This window comes from Bombyx mori, chromosome 19, assembly GCF_030269925.1.
Source record: "Bombyx mori chromosome 19, ASM3026992v2".
NCBI classification, from domain to species: Eukaryota; Metazoa; Arthropoda; class Insecta; order Lepidoptera; family Bombycidae; genus Bombyx; species Bombyx mori.
Window position 1 is genome coordinate 2643568 of NC_085125.1, and position 22772 is coordinate 2666339.

General features: G+C 37.6%; 1 protein-coding gene across 3 annotated transcripts in view; it reads left to right on the forward strand.

The window, feature by feature from the left end:
• The window catches only part of Akhr (adipokinetic hormone receptor), a 130792-nt gene that overhangs the window by 18159 nt on the left and 89861 nt on the right, over nt 1-22772 (forward strand). Inside the window, exon 2 of one of the 3 annotated variants that reach the window (XM_038017461.2) lies at nt 15158-15232. The gene's annotated coding sequence lies outside the window, so the exon portion shown is untranslated. 3 annotated transcript variants of the gene reach the window in all.

Consider the following 22772-nt stretch of genomic DNA (forward strand, 5'->3'; position numbering starts at 1 on the left):
CTTTGTTTTCATACAGGCGGTGCCCTCTTTTGAGCACATACAGAATTTAGATATGAGAATGCCGATAATTATTGACAAAATGGTTGATTATCTAAATATGTGTCGTCCGCTGGCAGATGGCGCTGATACAGCAATATGACTCCGATGTTTAGTTTTTTTTTTTTTTTTTATTTATTTCCAAGGCTGTAATTATTGAGATTTTTCTTTTTAGGTACACTATTCACTGTTTGTAAAATTGTATTCACTAGTTATTTGCACTTCACCGGTTATTGCCGGACCACAACAATCCACTTTGTTTTTTGAAGGTATAGCACCGGTTTCACAATGTTCGTCCAATTTTTCTATTTTTCGGTTCTTTTTTCAAGTCTACTATTCCACTAATTCTATTAAGTGTAACGTGTCACTTTTATTCACTTTTTCTATAGTTTAGTACACTTTTTTTATTTTTAATCACTTATGAATACACAGTCGATGTAATCGTGGCACTGCTTCGCCTACCCTCCTCTCTATAAGTGTGGGAAATTTCTCCTCCGACCGCGCAATTTTCGTAAAAAGGGGTACAAAGTTTTTGTTTCACGTATTAATATACCTATAGATAATTAACTGAACAATACTAGATTTTAAGCGCAAAAGTCTTCCTTGGTTAAGAATCGCAAAAGTTTCACAGATGGCTGTATAGTTTTTATTTCAATAACAAATTGTTTATTAAGAAACTGTCTAGCCGGTCCATTAGCGTAAATAGTATTATTGTTTTATAGTTTATTGTCATTGGACGGTATTTGATTGGGCACTAATATAAATGCTCTCATTCAATTTAAGATGTTAAGAACTTTATGACATCTGTCTTATTCGACGCCGCGTATTTCATGTTTATTTAAAGAATGTATAAAGCCTAAGTTTTCAAGACATCGATAGCTCTTGACCGATTTTTTTTTATTGCCCTATAGGCAGGCTAGCATACGGCCCACCTGATGGTGAGTGGTTTTCGTCGCTCATGGACGTCAGCAATGCCAAGGGCAGAGCCAAGCCGCTGCCTAATAGCGCTCGGGAAACACCGTGGAGGGGAGCTCATTCCATAGCCGGATGGTACGTGGCAAAAAAGATCTCTGGAAACGCACTGTGGATGAACGCAATGGCTCCAGGTAGTATGGATGAACTCTACTCCGGTGGCGGGCGGTGCGATGGTAAAAGCGAGATGTCGGTATCAAAATAGGTGTTGCCCGTTGACATCATTGCCACTCACTTTGAGACATGAGGTCCAAGTCTCAACAGTACATAACGACTGTTCCACCCTACGAGCCGGAACGCGTGATCCTCGTGACAGTAATAGGCATGGTAGTATGAATGGGCAAAAAATGCGTCCTCTCCATTTATAAATAAGGTCACTTTTAGCTCGTGATTTATTAAGGTAACAGATTATATTTAAAAGATAATGAGGCTCTAAGCAAGTTAGCGTCACTTGCGAAATAGCGCTACTTTGTAACAGACCTATTAATTCTAGACGATTTATGTTTAGTAACTTGTTGCTGGGAAAATTGTAGGCCTGCATTTGATGGTGCGTCGTATTTTTCGGCCTGCCGCTAAGGAAACCCCTTGTAGAAAGTTTTGCACTGTTAAAAGATAAATGTTTTTTTTTACTGGTGGTAGGACCTCTTGTGAGTCCGCGCGGGTAGGTACCACCACCCTGCCTATTTCTGCCGTGAAGCAGTAATGCGTTTCGGTTTGAAGGGTGGGGCAGCCGTTGTAATTATAATTGAGACCTTAGAACTTATATCTCAAGGTGGGTGGCGCATTTACGTTGTAGATGTCTATGGGCTCCAGTAACCACTTAACACCAGGTGGACTGTGAGCTCGTCCACCCATCTAAGCAATAAAAAAAATTATAAAATAGCTCTAAAATTTATTTTAATGTAATTATTCAAAATTTCATTAATGTAATGTGATTTTCTAATCTTAATCTAACTTATATACTAATATTCTAAAGTACTTGTTCTAAAATAATAAACGTAAATATTTATAATTCATTCACAATTTTTGGAACGGGTTTAACGATCTGGCGTTAAACTAACTTAAAGCCCACAATTAACCCTAGATTAACACATAGGATACTTTTATTAAGATAAACGATCGGACTCTTTATAACAGTTCTAACAATGGCTTCGTTAGTGATGTACTCAAGGAGTAATTTATAGATCAGACTAGTACACGTGTAACAAACAATTCTTCTTTATCCCGGGAAACTGCATCGTGCTTAATTTACAAAAATTATAAACTTGACTTTATTTTATTTATACTTAACGTTTTTAGTGAAAATATGATGAATAAGATACTTGAATATTGTTATCGAAGGCTTTTTTCAATTTATTTATTTAGTGTTTGTTAAAATTTTATGTACTATGGCCCTTGCCGTGCCATTATATAGCTCAAACATACATAATGAACCGCTATCCCGTAATTTTGTTCTCGGAAAACCAAGGAAAAGGTTAAGTGCCATTGAAACCCACATTTATAACAATTACACTTGACTGTAGGGTCAATCCTTCTTTGGTTTATTGTAATAAATTCTCGCTGCGTATCCTTTTATATTGTTACGAGCTGAGGCTCAAGATAAATAAAAACTCTCACCTAAATACTAATTCAATTTAAAACAATTCAATTTTACAGAATTTTACAGAAATTAAGGGTAGTCTGCATTATCTTAATTCACTTTCTTGAGGTGATCCGTTCGTAGCTTCGCTTCGAATAGAACTGTCTTCGTGTCACGCTTATTTAGTCATGTCGACTATGTTTTCCAGAATATTCCCGATACAACTGGAACATTCAAGAATGTTCTAAACTCGTTTTGTCTTTATCGAGAGTATTCTCCGGGTCATTCGAACTTTCAATCCAACAGGAACACAGAGAAAATTCTAGAACATACAAAAAAGTGTTCTAGTTCTTATCGTATCTGTTTTTGCTTTCCAACGACAGATGGCGTTAATCGTAAAGGTATAACAATATTTTTGGGGGTATCTAAATTATGAACACCATTATTTAATTGGTTTTTACCACGATTTTTACATTTAATTAGTTCCCGATATTTCTTCGCTGTTGTAAGCGCTATGATCGCGAATAGACTGCTGTATAATATATATTATATGTGTACATATTTCTTATTAGCTTTCGTTTTTCATTAAGCGGTAATTTAACGTTCACGCTCTGCTTATTTTTACATAAATTAAATAGATTTGAACATCAACGAACAGATCGTCGGTGCGTAGCCGTTAAAACTGTTATGTCTGCAATTCGTGAAAGCCTAAGAAAATATAGCTTTAACGCAAATATTGTTCGACACTTCGACATTTTGAAATCAATTACGTTGAAGCAGTATCTAGTAGGTAATAACTTACAAATAATGCTCGGACGTGGTCGCATCAGACAATTTTATGGTAAACAAGAAGAGAAAAAAAAAACAAGCATTACATATAAATTGTACATTAAATGAGAAAAGCAATTTTCTATCTTAATCTATACTATTTATACTTCTATACTAATATTATAAAGAGGAAAGTTTTGTTTTTTTGTATTGAATAGGCTCCGAAACTACTGAACCGATTTGAAAAATTCTTTCACTGTTTGGAAGCTACACTATTTCCCAGTGACATAGGCTATAATCTTTTTTTTTTAAAATAGGGACCCTTACTGAAATTTTCTTTACATCGCGTGCCCTGTGAAAACTATTGATGATAGAATAAAATAATGTACTACGACTTTGTAGAGCACATTATTATTTACAAAAAGTGTCGGGACAGTATATGTCTAACTATTATAGTCATGCCGCAATAAGTGTTCTTTTATTTATAATAAAAAAATAATACAACGTCAAATATCGTTGAAATTTTTGTTAAATACCCGAGCGGAGCCGGAGCGAGTCCCTAGTATATAATATTTCTTCTGTGCGTGTGCTTGTCACTGAATTCCTCCTAAGCCGCTGGACCAATTTGAATGAAATTTTCTGTGTACCTTCAGATGGATTCGAGAATGGTTTAGATTTACAAACCAGCAAAACAACGTTTGCCGGGCCAGCTAGTAATAATAAAAAAAAAACAAGCATTACACATTGCTAGTACGCACCAACCAAACAGCGTAATCTCAAATAATATTATTGTTTATTTAAAGCAATCGATAAATAGGACGTAAACTCGTCATCATAACTAACTAACAAAATGTATTTTTGAACCGGCACAGCTAAGTCGATCTATATGTATGATGAGAAATAGATCTGTAGCCAGCACACTGATACATGCCGAATACAGTAAATCTATATATTACTAGCTGACCCGGCAAACATTGTTTTGCCATATATAAGATTTCTAGGGAATTTCTAGTGTAGAAAAAAAACCTAACTTATTGTAAGTGTGTAAGGATGTGGTAAATGAGTGAAAGAGGCATGTAGCGCTGTGAACGTTGAGGGAATATATAATAAAAATAACAAAACCTCATTCAACCACATATATTCCTCATTATAACAAAAAAAAAAGTCAAAATAAAAAAAAAATTGTTAGGGTTGGACAACCCTAATCGCTTAGGGGTATGAAAAATAGATAGTAGCCGATTCTCGAGCTTACTGAATATGCATAAAAAATTTCATGAGAATCGGTCAAGCGGTTTCGGAGGAGTATAGGAACGAACATTGTGACACGAGAATTTTATATATTAGATATAAAAATGAATCGCTGTTCGTTAGTCTCGATAAAACTCGAGAACGGCTGAACCGATTTGGCTAAATTTGATCTTGAATTATTTGTGGAAGTCCAGAGAAGGCTTAAAAGGTAGATAAATATGAAAATGCTTGGAATTAAATAAAAATAACAATTTTGTTTTCCCTTTGATGTGTCCCCCGTCGGACGGATTCCTTTTGTTTGTTTTAAGTTTATTTTATACAAAAGTTTAGGTCTTTTATTTATCGATTGAAGCACTATTGAAGTGTCGGGTCAGCTAGTAGGTTAATATAAATTGCGTGAAATCACCACGACAAGGGAAAGGTCAGGTAGAGAAGACGTTGACCAACTGCCAGAAGACGTTGTATCAGCACCAGCATCAGACTGCATCTAGCATAGGTTGGACCGATATTTTATTTATTTATTGCATAGATGCGTGGACGAGCTCACAACCCACCTGGTGTTAGGTGGTTACTGGAGCCCATAGACATCTACAACGTAATTGCCACCACCTACCTTGAGATATAAATTCTAAGGTCTCAGTATTAGTTACAACTATACTGAGACCTTAGAACTTATATCTCAAAGTAGGTGGGCTTCAGTAACCACTTAACACCAGGTGGGCTGTGAGCTCATCCACCCATCTAAGCTATAAAAAAAGAAAAAACAAATCTCATTGCTTTGTATTTTACTAATATTGTTACATCGCGCACACAAACGCACGCAAACAAAACGCATTATTGTCGAGTTTCAAATAATCCAGAGACTAACTATTCTTATAATTCTGTATTAAGTTCTATTTCCGCGAGTCGTATACTTAATTAAGACTGTATTTACAGACGACTATAGTCCAGTCGTGATCACGAATTATAATAATAACTGGGAACAAATCACGCACGGTCATCCGGCCCCAATTTAGGATTCTCTGTGTTATGTGTACAAAAGAATAATAAACATACTATATATGTGTAAAGAAACTATATTTGCATGTACATGCGTACTTACTCCTATGTAATTATATAGATGACGCTATCAATAAGGGTGACATGAATTGATAGGTTTTTTTTTTAAGAGATTTTATGACCTGGTAACTAAGACCTTTAAGTCATGTCTTATTTTACTTCATATTCTTAATTTTATGAAAAATGATAATATGGAGTGAAATGAAATGAAGATGATTAATTTGAAACATTAATCAACTGGGATGAAATTTAATGAAATGAGATGATATGGGATGAAATATAATCGCAGTAAAATGGTGGTCATTTACTGAGATTTTTTCAGTGGACTTTTTGGAGGAACCCGAGAAGTTACGTCCAGCAGCTTTGTTTCATTTTCCCACATTTGTGCACTTTCACAGATTAATAAACCACCGTTATTACACATTTAAACCTGAAGAAACACTAAATAGACAAAATAAAACAAATCACACAACTTCACTCCTCGCGTTCCCGCCAAAAAGTCCAATTGATAGGTATTGAAATGTTGACCATAGATTATACACTTAATTTTGGGTTGACATCTGTCATGTTCGGGCATAATATTGTTACTAAATTATATTGGATAATTATTTTAAGAAATTGAGAGTGGTGGACTTTCAATGTTGTTTCTTTTTTTTTCAGGTGAGATACCTGTTTTAGGTTTGCAATGTGATTGTAATGTTTGTTACTTTTGCGTACGTTTTAAGCTATTAAAATAATAAACCCTTTGTTTTCAGAGCAACGCCATGTTTATTTCAGCTTACAATTCCTATTTATAATTCTTAGTAAATTTTAATAGAAAAAGTGTTATATATGTATGTTTAGATATATACATATATAGATAATAAACACCCAGATAAAGATCAAACAAACCTGTTCAACACAAAATGTTTAATCTATATCTATACTAATATTTAAATCTACAATGGTTTTGACGGATGTTCCGTTATAACTACTGAACCATACATCCGATTGACTTGAAACATGGTATCCATGTAGAAAATACATGTACTTAATGGATAGGCTATTTATATGAGTGTTGGACTCCCTACACCAGTTGCGGGGGTGTTACTGATGAAAATCTTTCTGGGAGTGAGAAATAATAATGTTAATTTTGAATGCCCAGCGAAGCGGACGGGTACAGCTATATAATAAAATAAAAAATATAATATCATAATATATAGTAAATAATATAATAAAATAGTAAAATCAGTTTTAGTTACACTAATTTTGTAGGAAAATAAACTCATATCTAATACAAAATCACGATTAACAACAAACGATGAAGGTAACAACATCGTGTAATAAAAATTTTCGAGTTAAATTTGCTTATTCAATGGCTATAATGGTTGCGCGTTTGAGATATGGTACTGGCGGCGTATGTTGCGCATTCTTCGGACGGTTTTCCAGACGAACGCCTCCATCCTCAACGAGCTAAAAGTTGATCAGACGCTATCAACCATATATATGCCTATATATATAGTGCTCCAGTATTTTGGTCATATAGCAAGAACGTGACAACGTGGAAAGACCCGTAGTGACGGGTAAAGTGGATGTAAGGCGATCCAGAGGTCGGAGCCAAAAAACGTGGAGTAGAAAGTCCGAGCACCTGGACAAGAGACTCAGCGACGAACTTCACTGTGCCCCTGACCGACATAAGTGACTACAAATCACAATTTAGACCTGTTTAGGTCTGTTATTACTGTTGGTAGGACCTCTTGTGAGTCCGCGCGGGTAGGTAACACCATCCTGTCTATTTCTGCCGTGAAGCAGTAATGCGTTTCGGCTTGAAGGGCGGGGCAGCTGTTGTAACTATACTGAGACCTTAGAACTGATATCTCAAGGTGGGTGGCGTAAGCCATCTAAGCAATATAAAAATAAAAAAAGTATAGATCTGTCTGATCAAATGTCTGTAGAGAGGCTGTTTTCTACACCATTAGAGTCCTCACGGGTAGTTTCTATTGCCCTGTGTATTTCTACTGCGTAGGAATCATGCAGTCCAGTTTTTAGGGTTGCACAGTCATAATATTATAGACCTCAAGTCTCAAGTTAGCTGAGGGCGCTTATGTTCCCTTTACATCTATACGCTCTGGTAATCGCCAAACACCTGGTGGACTGGAACCTCATCTGCCGAACTAGATTAAGAAAATATAAAAAAAAACCTCACATACTTTTCGTAAATACACAAGCAATTGAAAGTTTTACCAAGAAAACCCGTAGCATAACAGAGCTTTGAGATTCGCGTAGCTTATTCCGCAAAGCTTCGACGTGACAAATTACCTGCCAAACTTATTGAATGCCATTGGAAAGCAATTGAAAATTTAGTATCGATTTATTTGTAATCTTCAATTACTGCGGTGAAATATTGAATTGAATAAAACCGCTATCGCGTGAGAGTATTTTGAACATTATTTTTAATATTATGTCAACTAATTAAGGAAATAAAAAACCTGTCTTCAAATCCTTAATAAATTAAAGAAGCCATATTATGTTTCTTGAAATGTACCGTGTAATACGTAGGGTATTTAAAAAAGCTGAGTTTAATTCACCAGGCTGAGCCCTCGTGAGTTCGCCTACACGTTAGATGAACCTAGTATAATAAGCATTTGAGGGTAAACAAAAAAAAAGTTTTTTTTTGGCGAAAGAGGGTTTTTTTTATTTTTTTATTGCTTGGATGAATGGACGAGCTCACAGCCCACCTGGTGTTAAGTGGTTACTGGAGCCCATAGACATCTACAACGTAAATGAGCCACCCACCTTGAGATATAAGATCTAAGGTCTCAATTATAGTTACAACGGCTGCCCCACCCTTCAAACCGAAACGTATTACTGCTTCACGGCAGAAATAGGCAGGGTGGTGGTACCTACCCGTGCGGACTCACAAGAGGTCCTACCATCAGTAATTACGCAAATTATAATTTTGCGGGTTTCATTTTTATTACACGATGTTATTCCTTCACCATGGAAATCAATCGTGAACATTTGTTGAGTACGTATTTCATTAGAAAAATTGGTACCCGCCTGCGGGATTCGAACACCGTTGCATCGCTACACACGAATGCACCGGACGTCTTATCCTTTAGGCCACGACGACTTTTTTCAATTCAATTCAATTCAATTAATGAAAAAGAAATGCGTTGCAGTTGGAGATGTTGTTACTTCTATCTCATATCCATGTACGCCCTGGTGGTGGTGGTGGTTGGTGATCTGGTGGTGGTGGTTGGTGATCTGGTGGTGGTTGCGCGTCTTGGGATCTGCCATAGGTAGGTAACACCAACTATTTCTACTGCGCAGTAAATTGCTTTCCGGTTTGAAGGGTGGAACAGTCGAACATACAATTGAAACACGGACCTCATGTCTCAAAATGGCTGACGACGTGCACGTTATGATGACCGCGGACTCCGGTAACGTATTAACATTAGTAAATAATGTAGTGTATCAAATTATTTAAATTTAAATAAATAATAAAGGGCATATAATATTTTCAGAGTTGCGTATTTATAGGTTCACATATTTTAAATGCAACAGTTAAATATTAAAATGAACTTCGGAATCTGGAACATGGGATATGTGTTGATATCGTTTTCACGTCCTTACGGATCCATCAGATCCAATAACGTTTGCACTAGACGCCTTCAGCTCTAACACTAGGAGCAGGCTTAGGGACCCCGGTAACCGTACTCGTCGAACTAGACAAAGAGTTCGCCGTGCAACCTAACCCATGAATCAGCTCGCTGAGTTTCTCGCCGGATCTTCTCAGCGGGTTGCGATTCCGATCCGGTAGTAGATTCATTCGCGAAGCAGCTGCTCTTGAGCTGTTAGGTCTCCTTCGGAGGCGCTCGGGTAAACAAATCCCACCCCTCCTGGCTGAGCCTTTGCTCGCCCACCTGTCCTGGTGAAACTGGAAAGGCCTCCGGGCCACCAGTAATCCTTCAATCATAAAAAAAAAAGATATCGTTTTGACAATAGGCCAAGCGAAGAGTAATAAAAGTGTAAAAGACACATGCTGTAGTCATCAAATAGACAACAGTATGTTCTCTGTCTGGTAGAAATTTAAATATCTACAATTTCTCTTTCAATTTTAATAGATTAAAATTATTTTTTTCGCTGTTAGAATTTATTCATGTTGTATGGTTACCAAAACATACTTTACACAACACGCAAATTTTAATAGTTTTACGCCGGTAAAGTTATTGATTAAAATAACATTTCAAGAATCTGTAAAAATGACAATTTGGAGCATTTTTCACGAGAATCGTGTGAATTCTTAACGAATAACGTCGATAATATTTTTATTTCGATCAAAGAAACCTTTGGTCTTTAAGGCCTATTTGTCTTCAAAAGAAATAGTAGACATATCGACTGCCTGGACGTACTTAGGAAATATATTTTGGGAAATCTTTTTGTTTAATAATATAGAAAAAATGACCAACGAATGACATATATTTTATCGATTCAATTCTAAAGACAGATTTAAAGTTACTATTAAAACCTATGACACACGGCTGTTAATGTTTAAAAAACCTTAATTTCTTAAGACTATAACCACGCCATCTATAGTACATGAATGTTATTATATGAAAGCTACCCGATCTCGCTTCGCTTCGGCAACTGTAATTTATTATTCATTATTAAAATAGGATGGCAGATTTTCTTCATATTTACTTTATATAACTTATATTTTGGGTAATTCAAACTATATCACAATAATATTAGTCAAGTTGATAACGTATAGTAGTTAAAAATATGCACAATTTCCCCGAACGTTAACTTTAAATTCAACTATAAATAAAAGCGTCAATCTGTTTATGATTTCCTTTTCCTTTTTTTATTGTTTTAAAATTTTGAAGTGATAACTTTTTATGGAGTGGTAAGCCATTTTCTTATATAACGCGTTACGAAACCAGCCTGTCTTCTCTTTCTTTCACGTATACGGCAGCGATATTGAGAACGTATATATGTAACTCTTAACTATTTATATCTCTTTTTCAATTAATATTACAATTTTCCTAACATTATCATATTAATATACATGTAACCTCTATACGATTAATCCTTAAAGAGGTTAATAGGTTATTTATGTCATTCTTCTATAGATGACATAAATAACATATTAACCTCTTTAAGGATTAATCGTATAGAGGTTACATCTCCCCCCCTTAAGAGGTTAATATGTTATTTATGTCATCTATAGAAGAATGATATAAATAACATATTAACCTCTTTAAGGATTAATCGTATAGAGGTTACATACATAAAATTTAAGTTACAACCTAAGCTCAAGTTAAACAATTTCAATATTAAATAGTTCATCCCAGATTAGTTTGAGTTATGACTTCTGCCGGGCGTCCCTAGACACTCACGCTTTTTTAATTTTATTCAGGCTCTTGTGTCATGCTGCATTTCAACCTAACCAAAAACTAACAAGGTCAAGAATTAATTTATCCCAGTAGTATCTGATTATACTCGTTGAGTAATTGTGACATTATCTGTAGTGGACCGTATGATTATGATGGGCAAGGAACTTGATAAATAAACTCGCGAGGGTTGTACGTATAAAATTTGTATATTTTAGAAATTTTATAATTCGCGTACAATAAGCACGGAAAAAAGAGAATGACAAATCTAAGACATTCCAAAATTCAAAATTCTAAAGTCAAACACCACAACCACAACAATAAAAAAGGTTTTATACCAATTTGTTGGGTTTCCAACATTATCAAATTAATATTAATACCAAATTAAACGATACCGCCGAAATTCAGTTTTGTCACAGTGATGTTATGATTGAATTTTTATTGAATTCATTTAGTTTACAAACAGTGTAGTACTCGAAATGGTGGAAAAAGTAAAATGTAAATTTAGAACGGGAGATTAATAGATAAAGAGGAGATGTATGTGACTAGGAGATGTATGGAAATGGTGGTGTAAGGTAGAGGGGGAAGAAGTCGACCGAAGAAGACATGGTTGGAGTGTGTGAATGACGATATGAGAGAGAGAGGAGTAAGTGTTGAAGTAGCCACTGATGGAAGAGAATGGATTAGAAAAATTCGTTGTTCCGACCCCACATGTAAGATGTAGACAAAACAGAAGAAGAAGAACGGAAGATTAAACTGTAAATATTATTAAGGTGATTTGCAAATTGCTTATATGCCGTTTTCAAATGTTTGGAATTATAACAGGGCACAACAAAAATAACAAAGATTCAAGGTAACGAGAAGAAATAACTTACAGTAAACTGATGTTCTACCATTGTATTATTGATAAGATTTGAACACATGTTATCAACGAAAACTAGAAATTAGTAAAACTAAAATAAAATCTAACGTAATAAAAAAACAATCCATTGCCAGCTCTTCTTAGGACAGAGGCTAGTTTTAGTGAATTGGCGGTTAGTTCTTTTTGACGTTCAACAAGTATGCACTTTCATTTATGTTGAATAAAAAAATTTTGATTTGATTTAAGTCTGTTGAAATATAAGAAGAAATAAGAAAAATGAAATTAAGTATTGAAATATCTGCCAGACAGAGAACGTACTATTTTATAAAAAAAAACCGTCAACTTGTAAGCACATTACATAATATACGTTGAGGCTTCCCGGTTTCGTAGGGCTTAACCCGCGATACCCTACAAGGGACTTCAGGGCGGTGCCCCGGTCACCGTCCTCGTCGAACCCGTTGCGACAAAGGGCTCGACGAGCAAATGAACCCACAGACACAACCCACTAAGTTTCTCGCAGGATCTTCTCAGTGGGTCGCGTTTCCGATCCGGTGGTAGATTCTGCGAAGCACTGCTCTTGCTAGGGCCAGTGCTAGCAACACTCCGGTTTGAGCCCCGCGAGCTCACCTACATGTTAGAGCGAAGCTGAAATAGCCTCTCAAGGCTATCAGCATAGGTAGGAGAAAAAAAAGGGTGGTGCCAACCGCTGAACTTCCATCCCCTGCCGATTGTCGCCCCCCAACGTTTTATCTCACCAAGCTCACGTTATTGGAGTTCTAATTATCACTGTTCACCTTAAAACACGTATACTCGACTGTATCCTATAATTGAAGTCTGAGTCTGACCGCACGCTTGTTTCGCGCCTTTTTTCTGAGTACGGCCCTGGTTGTCTTTGTAAGAATTCAGGTCCACAAATTTACGTGTAACCATCGTAGACCGTAGCGCGTGGGCGGCGTAGTAAACATTGCGAATTCTTTCCTTGACATTTCGCAACATTACATGCTTATGTTGAGTTTCTCTCAGAGAGTATGTATGTATGAGAAAAAGTGATACGCAATAGGAAACCAAATCTTACTAAATTCACCGGTGGTAGGACATCTTGAGTCCGCAGGGGCAGGTACCATCGCCCTGCTTATTTCTGCCGTGAAGCAGTAATGCGTTTCGATTTAAAAGGTGGGGCAGCCGTTGTACTGTAAAAACTGAGACTTTAGACTTCACATCTCAAGGTAGGAGGCGGAATTTACGTTGTAGATGTCTATGAGCTCCGGTAACCACTTAATATCGGGTGGCCGTGAGCTCGTCCACCCATAGAAGCAATAAATACAAAGGTGTCCGAGATTATCGTCGAACTTTGACGTTAGCGATATTCAGGCTTTTTTTTATTTATTTTTTATTGCTTAGATGGGTGGAAGAGCTCACAGCCCACCTGGTGTTAAGTGGTTATTGGAGCCCATAGACATCTACAACGTAAATGCGCCACCCACCTCGAGATATAAGTTCTAAGGTCTCAGTATAGTTACAACGGCTGCCCCACCCTTCGAACCGAAACGCATTACTGCTTCACGGCGGAAATAGGCGGGGTGGTGGTACCTACCCGTGCGGACTCCCAAGAGGTCCTACCACCATTGATTACGCAAATTATAATTTTGCGGGTTTGATTTTTATTACACGATGTTATTCCTTCACCGTGGAAGTCAATCGTGAACATTTGTTAAGTACGTATTTCATTAGAAAAATTGGTACCCGCCTGCGGGATTCGAACACAGGTGCATCGCTACATACGAATGCACCGGACGTCTTATCCTTTAGGCCACGACGACTTCAAATATCCTGTGTTCAGTCATAGCTACCCCGTACAAATGCTTTTCGATCTTTATTTTTGGTTGTCTAGTAGATAAGGCAATAAAGATTAAGTCCGCCCCTGTATGTGCACGTGAGGTGTAATAAATAAATAAAAATGAACAGCCTGAACGCAATTCAATCAATCTGTGACGATATTTGACTTATATATAATAGATTATAACTTATAGATAATGCGTTTCGGTTTGAAGGTTGGGTAGCCGTTGTAACTATACTGAGACCTTAGAACTTATATCTCAAGGTGGGTGGCGCATTTACATTGTAGATGTCTATGGGCTCCAGTAACCACTTAACACCAGGTGAGCTGTGAGCTCGTCAACCCATCTAAGCAATAAAAAAAAAAAAAGATTTTCGAATAGTCCTAGTAGAGTCCTTCATTAAACATTTACAAACGTAATCAAATTATTTAGCTTGAAAATGTGTATGACATATATAATTCAATGCTTAAGTTTTTTTTTTTTCAATACCTTTGCAGCTGCGGTTTTTGTGTTTGAAGCTGTAAACACCACAGCGACCTTTGATCGCGGAGTTGGAGTCTCTTTTTGCGGTTGACCCTCCGAATTGATCCTGCAAATCCTATTGCAAGACTAAACAGTGGTAACCACTAGTGCGGACTCAGGACTCTGTGACGTAATACAGTTTACTAGCAATTTCGAATGTCAATTTTCTATTTGTGTTTATTTTCATAAATTGTTATGTTTCGGAATTTTTGGTGTGCAATATGAATCTTTAAAGTTTTAGGAATAATGTCGGATATCCATTGCTTCATTTATTCGAATCAAACTCTTTAAATTGTGTTTAGAGCTAATATACTTATTATATTATATGTTACTAGGATATATTTACAGTTATATACAGTAGTACAGTACATTTATATATTAAATATATGTAATCTAATAGACAAAGAGCAAACAAACTTGTTCGTCACCCAATGTTTACATGTAATGCGAATCGAACCCACGAACTCCGGTCTCTAAGTCAAACGCACTAGAAATTGGGCCGCCAGACCAGTTATTTTGACAAATAAATCTCAAAACCATAGAATTCGAGTATGTAAAATTCAATTCAATTTCTTTTTATTAACTAAATTCAATCTATTTGACTTGTTCTATATTAATCATTATACAAACTTCCTAATAGGCTTCCAAATAGGAAGATCAACGCCGTAATGATTATCCGCTATGCTGAAAGCATCAAATTCCAACGACATGGACGTAACAGTGATATGAAAAACTAAATATATATTATTATGTAATTTCACAGGGGATTCTTATTATTGTTACGCGCTGGGGCTCGGGTTAAATAAAACTTTTACAGAAGTACAGATTAAAACTATTCAATATTTAGAGCACTTAAGGAACACTTTACAATCGTAATACTTCTTTCGCTTCGCTTCAGGTGATCCGTTCCCTGTTTCGCTTCGAGTAGAACCGATTACTGAACCGAAAGATTCTGAGTAGAGACCACGCACTGGTAAGCGTCCTACACTGGGACGGCCATTTACCAGATGGACCAAAGACCTTTTTTTTCTTAACGCTGGGGAATCCAATCCCCATCGAGCCCCACCACTCCAACTCCACGAAACCCACGGTACCGAACAGTGCGCGCCGAAGATTCGCCGTCGCCGGTACCCGTCCTGAGATGGGCCAAAGACCTAGTGAAAATTGCTGGGTCACGTTGGACGCAGGTGACTACGGACCGGCTGCACTGGAGACGATTGTAGAGGCCCATGTTCAGCACTGGACAGCTATATGCTGAGATGATGATGATGATCATGAGCTTCGTCAGTGCAGCACAAGATTAAATTGAATAATTCATAATCTTTATAACGTCAATGTGATGGCCGAAGCTAATAAAAAAAAAACTCAGTCTTCAAAATTCCTCACCAGTTTCTTTGTTATCGGATTCTTTGTCAAGAATGAATTTTTACCCCTGAAATTAGCCCCAAATACACTTGACCTAATAAAAGATTCTTTGATAACGTAAATAAGGATAATGAAAAAAAAAAAAAGTAATCTTGAATGTTTCTTGTCCTCTCCGATGCGTGGTTGCATAAATTTAAATTTATATTGTTAGGCGCTGGGGTTCTGGATAAATAAATGTTCCATCTTTTTTTTCCTACCTATGCTGATAGCCTTGAGACGCTATTTCAGCTTTTCCTTGACGTGTAGGCGAGCTCACGGGGCTCAAACCGGGAGTGTTGCTAACACTGGCCCTAGTAAGAGCAGTGCTTCTCAGAATCTACTATCACCGGATCGGAATGGCGACCCACTGAGAAGATACGGCGAGAAATTCAGCAGGCTGTGTTCCACCAAAGTACAACGTGAAACTGTATTTACTAGGCAAAAAACACGCGACCTTTAACATTTATCGCCGACAAAGAGATTCAGTCATGCATTAATAATGAGTAAACAAGTAATTAACAATAACAAGATTGCATTTAATTACTCGCGAACGGTTCACATCTGAGACTCTCCGCGGATTCGTGTCAGGCTAATTAACAGCGAATTCAATTCTCGAAATGCGTTATCAGTTCTCCATGCACGCTACACGGGAACGATTTGCGGACTTTAAAACTTTCCGAGGTGGGTCGCGTGCGATTAAAACTATCGAGGGGCAAAAAGGTTATTAAATTTGTGACGATTAATCTATCGTGAAGTTCGACTATCTGTATTATTTTTTTGCCGCGAGAATAATAAATGTTTTTTAATTTTATGTTGCCACTCCTGACGACGAAAAGCGGCTGTTGTTTCAATGTAATTAGGATCTTCATGTTCGATATGTGAGGGAGCTACGGCTCAGCCTTATTATTGCACTAATAACTTTGTAACCTAAATAATATGTCATGAGCATTTTCAGATGGATTCTCGGAATGACCATAATTCTAACTAGCATAATAAATAATATGAAATGAATATTCGATTAGGTAAATAAATGAGCCATCTTGGGATGGCTGGCAGATGAAACATTGATATTAATTTGTACAGGTATAAAAAAGGATAGTTTACGACAGGAAATTCATGTGGTATAATGTAAAACCAGACGATGACCGAACTCTGCTCGATTTTTTTTTGATAACGCCATCTTGGTGTGTCTCTTTAAAGCGGCTAGTTGCCCTCAATCAAGGAAAATAGTTTTATTATTCGCCAGTAGATGTCGGGAAGAGTTGATTATTGATTATTGAAAACACGAATAAAACAACATTTTCTGAAAATAAATCGTAGCTAAATCGATTTATCGCCCCCGAAATTCCCTGTACACTAAATTTTATGAAAATCGTTGGAGCCGTTTCCGAGATTCAGATTATATATATAGTCAAACCTGGGTAAGTGAGAACTGGATAAGTGAGAAAACTCTATGAGTGAGAGTAATAGCCAGGACCCGTCATTTTAAGCTCCCAAAACCTCTATTAGCGAGAAACAGAAACCTCTGTAAGAGCGAGTCGTTTTTCCCTCATGGACCTCCGTAAGTGAGACTGCTACTTATCTATACCTCTATAAGCGACAGTCGAGTTTTATTTATTTAGGAGGAACAAATGAGAAAACAAATGAACATCTGATATTTTATGACTCGTTCTTAACTTTCGTGGAACTTCCTACCATTGTTTTTGTATTGTTTTCTCGTCAATATTGAACCTATTCTATTTCGTGGAACTAAATAACATTGTTATTCTATCGCATTCTTTTCAAATGGACACGTGTGCCTGTGTACCATCCTGTTTACTCCGGACTTACTTAGATGATCGTAAATCAATTGCGAAGGAAAGTTCTGTTCTGCATCATGACAAAACGGAAAATTAAAGTACTGTCATTAAGTGATAAACTTAAGATAGTGAATGCGTTTGAATCCGGAAAATCGCGCAATGTAATTCAGAGGGTGCATTAGCGAGAAACTCGGGTTAGTGAGAAACCTCTATAAGCGAGAATGAGATTGTGCTCACTTGAACTCTCGCTTATCCAGGTTTGACTGTATATTAATATACAAGAATTGCTCGTTTAAAGGTATAAGATAAAATATTAATATTAAGAAACAGTCGCTCGCGCATGGCGACACGCTACTACATATAGACTACGTATGTATTACATATACTGTTACGCGCTGGGGCTCGGGATAAATAAATGTTCCACCAAAGTACGACTTAAAACTGTTCAACACTTAGAATACTTAAAACACTCAACAAACACTTTAAACTTCTAAATTCACTTCTTCCGCTTCGCTTCAGGTGGTCCTTTCGCTGTTTTGCTTCGAGTAGTTCCGATCATTGACTGACTGCGTGCCATCTCTGCAACACCTTTATAGTCGAAACGACATCCCTAGATTCGTCGAGAACATTCCTCACAAGTCGAGTACTTTCGATGTGTTTCCACTATCTGACAATAGATGGCGTTGTACTTCTCGAGCGTTCTAGATGTTACTGGATCCCTCGATTTTCGTTGGGCTATTCGGCGATAGATGGCGTTACTCTTACCGGCGTAACAATACTATCATATAAGGTGGCAACGCGTCGCCACGCCAGCAATCGGTCTTACGTGCGATTATAGATGTTTCACATCAAAAAATGTTGATCGGCCTGGTCTGGAAAATATTTGGAGTCTTTAAGCTTGTCCTAATAATACGCAACAGCTTACGTCATCGTTCAGATTGATGTTGTGAATGTTCAGTACATGTTATCATTGTTTAGCTGTTGTTTGTTGTTGATCTCAGGAGGCGACCGCTCGGGTCACGTACGCGTGCACTAACAATGATCCGCTTGTGACTAATGCTGATAATTCGATCAATAACTAATTACTCAAATATTAATGTTTAACGAGATATAATTTCAGAGTTGGGTTTAAATGTCCGCCGCCAGTAGGCTGTTCCAATTATGCCGCGTAGCTAACAATTATTTTTATTGCTGTAATTTATTGTCGAACTCGTATTTTTTCCTACCTATTCACTGGTAGCCTAAGGAGTAATACCAGCTTCGCCCCGATGGGTAAATGAGCTCATTATGCCGTGGAGAATTTGTTAACACAACCCTAGCAAGAGCAGTGCGTCGCTGAATCTACGAATCGCGATTCGTATAAGCTTTTTTGTATGTTTGTCGTTAACGCGTTCTTAAGTTATTTATCCGATTGTGATGTAATTTAGAAATATTCATGTCGAGACTTCGTGGAGGGTTTCTGTCATAGTTCCATTAACGGACGACAGATGGAGTGAGTAGGATACAGAAATCGATATTTTTACATTAAAAAAATATTGGAATAGCATTAGAACGGTAGGCAGCGGCTTGGTTCTGCCCCTTAGCATTGCTGACGTCCACGAGCGACGGTAACCACTCACTGTCAGGTGGGCCGTATGCTCGTCTACCTAAACGGGCAAAGAAAAGTCAGTTGACAGTTAACACGCACGTTGATGTTGATGATACTGTTTTAAGAGCATATTGCGAGCTTTAGTGTCGGCAGTCAAGCGTTCCTGTTTGAAGGATGGGGAAGGTATTCTACGTAATACTCCGACCTCAAATTTAAAGTTGCGCCATCCAGATTAAAATCACGCAGGGCTTACTCGTACAGCTTTCGTATGAAATCACCTACGAGCATACTTAGTATTCAAGGTGTGAGCTATAAGCTCTTTTGTTCAACGAAACTTACGTGACTTATTCCTCTATATCAAGATTGGTGACAGCTTTGACGTTACGCTGTCAGCCAATAAAACCTTACCGAAATAGCGACGAGCCTGGAATGAAGGACTGATGCGCCACGGTTCCGTTAACAAAAGGGAAGGCATTTTATCGGGCCAACCAACCAGAAGTTTCTTGGGAAAATTTCGTAAATAATGAACGGTATTTTGGCTCAACGCACACACGCTGGGTGGTGCGATTTCGTAGATATTGTTATTGTGCGGTGAGTTTTAATACGTGATTGGCAACAAAGAAGTGCGGTGTCAATTTGAATTTATGGTGTTGCATTGAAATTTACACGTAGTTGATGAATACTGTTACGCGCTGGGGTTCGGTATAAATAAAAATTCTACCGAATTACAAGCTAACACTGTATTAGCACTTAGAACACTTAAAACACTTCACAGACCCTTTGACATTCTCAATTCGTTTCTTCCGCTTCGCTTCAGGTGATCCGTACGCTGTTTCGCTTCCAGTAGTTCCGATTACTAACTAACTGCGTGCCATCTCTGTAACGCTTTTATAGTCGATACGACATCCTTAGAATCGTCGAGAATATTCCACAAAAGTCGAGTATTTTGTGTTTCCGCTATCTGACAATAGATGGCGTTGTACTCTTCGAGCGTTCTAGATGTTACTAGATCCTTCGATATTCGTTCGGCTATTCGGCGATAGATGGCGTTACTCTTACCGGCGTAACAATATATTTATGTATAAGCAAAGGGAATACTAATAATAACTAACTAATATCTAATAATCTAATGACTAATATCTAAGGTCTACTAATATAGTAAGGTTCTAAGGAATAAGGTCATTTTACTGATGGTAGGACGTCTTATAGGTGCGCACGGGTAGGTACCACCACCCCGCCTATTTCTGCCGTGAAGCAGTAATGCGTTTCGGTTTGAAGGGCGGGGTAGCCGTTGTAATCATACTTCAGTCCTTAGAACTTATATCTCAAGATGAGGTGCGCTGTGAGCTCGTCCACCCATCTAAGCAATAAAAAAAACGTACTTAAAACATGTTCAAGGTGTGCAGCGGTGCTCATCTGGTGGTCCATGTACCGCACATCAACACATCACATTAAGCACACATCACCAGGTGCCATTTCACCCATCATGGAACAAAAATAAAATCACGTACCCACCTAATAGGACTATTATACGCAACAAAGGCAATGAAATTACATTTGTGCCCAAACGTTTTCCTCGTAAAAATACCGAATAATGCGCAATTTTTTTCTCCTTTACGTGATACCTACGTGTCCCGATGCCGCCAGGTCTATCAGAACGTTTATAGTAAGCCCGGGAATCGAATGTAATCGATTTCTGTACTTTCAAATTTACATAACGCGAATGTATTGAACGTGCAAACTGAATAAGAAATGGCAAGTTGATTAAATTTCACTGTTTCGTCGGAGCATTCGTTGCCTTTGCGTGTTGCTAAATAGGATAAATTGAATCGGCTATAGAGAAAGAAAAGCTAATGTTATTAGCGTAATTTAGAATCGGAATTAGCGGTAGTGATGTTGAATGTTACGTATCTACCTACACGCATTTGTCCGCTGTAAAGATGTTTTAATAGCATTAGTACAACCGCCACCGTGTACATTACTGTTTCAGGACACAAATCTAGACTAAAAGGAATTCTTACTGGTGGTAGGACCTCTTGTGAGTCCGCACAGGTAGGTACCACCACCCCGCCCATTTCTGCCGTGAAGCAGTAATGCGTTTCAGTTTGAAGGGTGGGGCAGCCGTTGTAACTATAGGTATACTTGAGACCTTAGAACTTATATCTCGAGGTGGGTAGCGCATTTACGTTATATATGTCTATGGGCTCCAGTAACCACATAACACTAGGTGGGCTGTGTGTGTGTGTGTCCACCGATGTAAGTAAAAAAAGAAAAAAGAAAAATATGCTAAGGAAGCACGTAAGAGAAATAAACTTGTTTTATCATTGTTAAGGATTTTGTCTGCTTTTTGCCGTTGAGGGTTAGCCCACGACTTAATATTAAATTATTTCCAAAAACTATAGATATTATGAAGTGAATTCTACCACGGCTTTCCACCCTTCTCTGAAGAAGACCTCAGTCGCCTTTTACGTCAACGAAAGTTGTTGCTCTTTTAAGGTACAAATGCAATCGTGTGATACAAATAAGATAGCATTTATTTGAAATCAGACAGGGAACTTTAAAAGGAAAATAAAATTACATGCACCAAGACAATGATTAATTGATAATATTGTTACGCCGGTAAGAATAACGCCATCTATCCACCAATTTATAAACGAATATCAAAGGATCTAGCAGCAACTAGAACACTCGCGAAGTACAACGCCATCTATTTTCAGATTGTGGAATTACACATCGAAAATACTCGACTTGTGAGGAATGATGTCGATAAATCTAGGGATGTCGTATCGACTATAAAGGCGTTGCAGAGACGGCACGAGTCAGTTAGTAATTGGAACTACTCGAAGCGGAAAAGCGAAGGGTTCACTTGAATGGAAGCGGAAGAAGTGAATTGAGAATTTTAAAGTGCTCTGAATGTTTTTTAAATGTTAATACAGTTTTAATTTGTACTTCGCTAGAATTTTTATTTATCCCGAACCCCAGTGCGTAACAATATTTCAAAATTAAAATCTGACTGAGTTATTACAAATATAGAAAATCTTATGTAGAATATTTTCCAATCACGGTAGGAGGAGCGAAAAATATAATTATCCACTGATTTTAGGAAGAACAGCTTTGAAGCCACCAATAAGAACCTCCTAAGCGCCGCTACGACAGTAAATAGATAGCTACAGTCGAAAACGAACTTTAAGTGTTCCGTCAAGAGCTCAATTTCTATTTAGGACCGGAGAAGTGGCTTTATGCTTTTGATACACTGAAGATTCATTGACTGAGCGAAGCACATTTTGTTCGTCTGGAATTCCCATTCAGATCGAATACTTATTCCGTTTCGTGATCCGTGGCGGATTTTTTTGTCTTCTGAAGTATCCGTCTGAGTTCAAGAGCTATACAGCTTTAGTATGGATTTCGTACGTATTTTTGTCGTGAAGCAGTAATGCGTTTCGGTTTGAAGGGTGAGGCAGCCGTTGTATTGTAAAAACTGAAACCTTAGAACTCATGTCTCGATCTGGGTGGCAGTATTTGCCTTGTAGATATCTATAGAAGTCGTCGTGGCCTAAAGGATAAGACCTCCGGTGCATTCGTGTTAAGGCGATGCACCGATGTTCGAATCTCAAGCGGGTACCAATTTTTCTAATGAAATACGTACTCAACAATTGTTCACGATTGACTTCCACGGTAAAGGAATAACATCGTGTAATAAAAAGTCCAACTTCGAAAAAGAG